Source organism: Bos grunniens, chromosome 28 (assembly GCF_055505025.1).
Source record: "Bos grunniens cultivar Pamir isolate PY7600 chromosome 28, Bosgru_T2T1.0, whole genome shotgun sequence".
Taxonomy (NCBI): domain Eukaryota; kingdom Metazoa; phylum Chordata; class Mammalia; order Artiodactyla; family Bovidae; genus Bos; species Bos grunniens.
Genome location: NC_141192.1, coordinates 2,304,592 through 2,308,633, shown reverse-complemented (window position 1 = coordinate 2,308,633; position 4,042 = coordinate 2,304,592). Strand labels below are relative to the sequence as shown.

Sequence of the window (4,042 nt, the reverse complement as noted above, 5' to 3'; positions counted from 1 at the left end):
ATGTCTTCGTTCGAACACTAAGGAGAGTGAACCAGAAGATAAACGACGGTTTGCGTATGGAAGGATAGTTTCCGTTTTGTCGTTTGTAAAACGATACTTTTAAAAGTCCCAGTCTTAGGGTTATTTTGAAGAAAAGATGAGATAAGGCATATTAAGTGCTTATCACAAAGCCTTATACAAATTTTACCCATCCACTATCCAAATTACGGAGACCTACTCTGCTTTCATCTCCTTGCTGCCTCAGTGAACACTTTCCTACCCATTCCCTTAAGAACCTGTGTGGAAATTTTTCTGGAATATTTAACAGGGTGCTGAATTGCTGGGTCATGAGTATGTGTATAACTGTGCTATGCTCAGTCGTGTCCAATTCTTTGCGACCCCATGGACTGTAGCCCAGCAAGCTCCTCTCTCCATGGAATTTACCAGGCAACAATACTGGAGTGGGTTGCCATTTCCTTCTCCAGGGTATCAAACCCACATCTGAGCCCAGGGATCAAACCCACATCTCCTCTGTCTCCTGCATTGGCAGGTGGGTTCTTTATAACTAGTACCACCTGGGAAGTCCAGGTTATGTGTATACTTAACTTGATTTGGCAGTGTTACATCACTTCTCAATTCTACATTCCCATAAACAGTGCAAGAGAATTTTTAAATCTGCATATCCCAGCCAAAACTTGGCAGTGTCTGGCCATAATTTTTGCCAGAAAAACAGACACAGTGTCACATAATTGTTTTAATCCACTTTTCTCTGATTATCAGTGACTTGTATCCCATTATCAATGACTTGTTTGTTAGTTTGGGGAGCTCCTGCTGTACTTCTCTTGGGCTTTGATCTTGTTTATACATAAGAGTTCCTGGTAGAGGAACGTATTCATCTATGGTTCAAACCACCATCAACTTCCTCCTGGATTATTGCAACAGCCCCCAAACTGGTCTCCTTGCTTCCACACTTGCACCTCTGAATTTTAATCTCAACACAGTAGAGTTTCCCTGTGGGATGATTGAGGGATGCAGATATGAGGTAATTAAGCAATTGCCCATACCAATACTGGTAGGATGTCAGAATGGAGTCATATAATTAACTCTATCCTGCACCTAAAGTTCCTTTTCCAAAAAAGTTGTTCAGTTGGAGATATTTTAAGGTCCATATGGCCAAGGACCACACTGTTTAATATTATATCTCCAGCAGTTAGCATAGTGCCCAATTCATAGCACATTTTCAGTAAATACTTGTTGAATGAGTAAATGGATATTTAGTTTGGATTCTAAAGGATAAGTAAGAGTTTCTCTGATGCAGAAGGGCTGGGTTCATTTGGAGTTTTTTGATTAAAAGCACCAGAAAATTATCTGGCTAGCTTAGGAAAAAGGAACTGATGGGAAACTTGTCTAAAGAACAACTAGAATCACAGGAAAACTGGAGAATTAGTCTCAGGAAGCAGGACTGAGTCAGAAATGGACTAACTCTTCAAGGATCTTATGATGTTTAAAATTCAAATTCCAAGAAGAGAGATATTAAATGATCTGGCTTTGCCTTAAGTGAGGAAGAGGGGACCTGGAGTCAGCCATATGAAATATACCTGGATTGAGAAGCCATGCAGATGGTTCATGGGTTGCAGGTAGCACAAGAAATAGCAGTGGATACAGGGAAAGAAAAAAAATCAACACGTGTGCACAGAAGACTTCCAGCGGGAAAGTTCAGTATGCAAAGGCAGAGTGATGAGGCACTAGGGGAATGGTAACTGCCTGGATGTGTGCAGAGAACTCATGGCCTAGGCCAGGTGACACTGGGCTTTGTCTGCCACGTTAAGGGGCTTGGACTCTATTCAGTAGGGTACTGGATACCAGTAAGATTTTAAGCTGTGAGGGACATGGTCAGATTTGTTTTTTAGAAAGATTTCCGTGGCATTTGGAGGGCGAATGGAGTAGTAAAAGGTGAGAGCAAAAATCCAGGGAAGGCGCAATAATGCACTGGCTGGCAGCAGAGTTAGAGAAAGAGGGATGGATTTGAGAGGCATTCAGGAGTCAGTCCTAACGGGTTTAAAGGTTGACTGGGTGTGAGTGTTGGGGGCAAAGATAACCAATGGATTTTCTGGCTTTAGTGACTAGGTGGACAGTGGAATCTGTCAATGAACTGCAAAACAGGAGATACAGATTCAGGAGAAAGAGCAGAATACAAGTTGGAGCCTCCAATGAGCCACTGAAGAAAGAAGAAAGATTTAAAATGGGTAACTAACAAGCACACACATGGACCTCTGCTTAAGGTTATGCGGCAGGCTGGATGGGAGGGGAGTTGGGGGGAGAATGGATACATGCATGTGTACCCTGTATATGTGTGGCTGAGTCCCTTGCTGTTCACCTGAAACCATCACAACATTGTTAATTGGCCATACCCCAATATAAAATACAAAGTTTCAAAAAAAGATGAAACAGCAGGCAAGAACCAAACCCTAGCAAATCAGTAGGCTCTAGAGCCTCCCATTTGCCCACAGTTATCCTCAGAGTCACAAGAGGAAATACAGAGCCATGGAGGGGAGTTGAGTCACTGAAAGAGCTGAGGGTCAGCGAAAGATGGAAGCAGCTGCTGCAGGAGCCTTTCAGCCTAATGGATGCTCTGCTAATTGTACTGATTAAAGAAAACATTTGGGGCAATCAAGGCTCCCAGGAGGATGGTTGCCATTCTCAGAAGACTGAGAAGGTCCCAGGCCTGGCTGTGGGCTCTGCAAAGATCTTCAGGAACAGAAACCTCCCCATCCCCCTTCTGATAGAACTTGTGTGCAAGTTTGCATTTATTCTGGTATATATTCTGGTTGTATTTTTTTCTGGTTGTCTATTTATTCTGCTTATAGAATTTAAATGATACAGAAGGATTCAGAGCAAAATGTGAAAATCTCCTTTCCACCTGCCTCAGCTTCACCTTTGTCCCCCTCTGGAGATAATTACTGGCCTCAACTGGGTAAACATCATTACAAAACTGTCTATGCATTTATCCAAGTCTACTCGTACGGATACACACTTTTAAAAACATAAGATGCACCCACTAAATGACAGTTCTGCAATTTGCTTCCTTTTCCTACTGGTCTTGAGGATCTTTATTTTAATTTCAGTTCGTAGGATCACTTCCTATTTCTTAATGGGTATGCTGTATTCATTGCAGGGGTCCAGAGGGCGTGGCCGGCCTGTGCCTGCAGCTGATCTCCCAGCCCACTCATTAATCGCCACCACCGCGCCAGCAGGATGGTAGACATCCGGCGGGTGAACCACTGTCTTCCCAGATGAGCTCATGGACGCCGCTTGCGTGCTGGCCTCGCGTGGGCCAGTTGATATTAATCGGTGGGACCGGGAGCTCGGGGTGTCCCTCGCAGGATGGGGTGGGGATGGTGGGGAGGGAGGTAAGAAAGCCTTTGGGCTGGAGTCCTGAACTACCAGTAAGAGTTTTACAGAAGGTGGAGTTTAACAGATGACTTGGCGAGCAAAAGGAAGTAGCAAGAGGGAAAGAGCTAGGGCTGAGACCTTGCCTGACTGCTTAGGGGATACAGAGTCGCTTCCTGGATCGCGGGTTTTGGAGACTGTAGAGAAGGGAGGGGAGGCTGCAGTGGCACGTTAGGGCCAGACATCCCTTCCCCCACGTGTGTGGAGGGACACGATCCTAGGACAAAGCTGCACAAGAACCCAGCAGCGAGGACCTGAGACAGCCCCGCAAGATCGCTGGGGCACTGTTTGGGGCGGGCCTCGGGCTCCCCCTGGGGGTGACGCCCCGCAGTGCGCTCCAGCGACTACCCGACGTCTGGGCTGAAAAATACCCCTTCCTCATTGCCTCTTCCGGCCCTTACTCTGCACCCACCAAGCGCGCCCAGCCGGTAAACCCCTCTAAGGAGGCTCTGAACCCGGACCTGGCATTGCAACGGACTCTCGGCTAATCAGTCTCACGTCTCTGCTAGAGCCGGCCCCACTCCACGCTCAGGATGCGTTGTAGGTCCTGGAGGTGTTTGGAGGAGGGGACAGGAAGGAGCCAGTCCCTTTTTTGAGATGGGTACCTGGGAGA

At 46.3% G+C, this 4,042-nt stretch overlaps 1 long non-coding RNA gene across 1 annotated transcript; it reads left to right on the top strand.

The window, feature by feature from the left end:
- Nucleotides 1-1,800: 1,800 nt before the first annotated feature.
- LOC147342732 (uncharacterized) lies at nt 1,801-3,288 on the top strand. Its single transcript, XR_015156559.1, has 3 exons — nt 1,801-1,932; nt 2,100-2,225; nt 3,155-3,288. It is a non-coding gene; the product is annotated as an uncharacterized LOC147342732 (long non-coding RNA).
- The last annotated feature ends 754 nt before the right edge of the window (nt 3,289-4,042 follow it).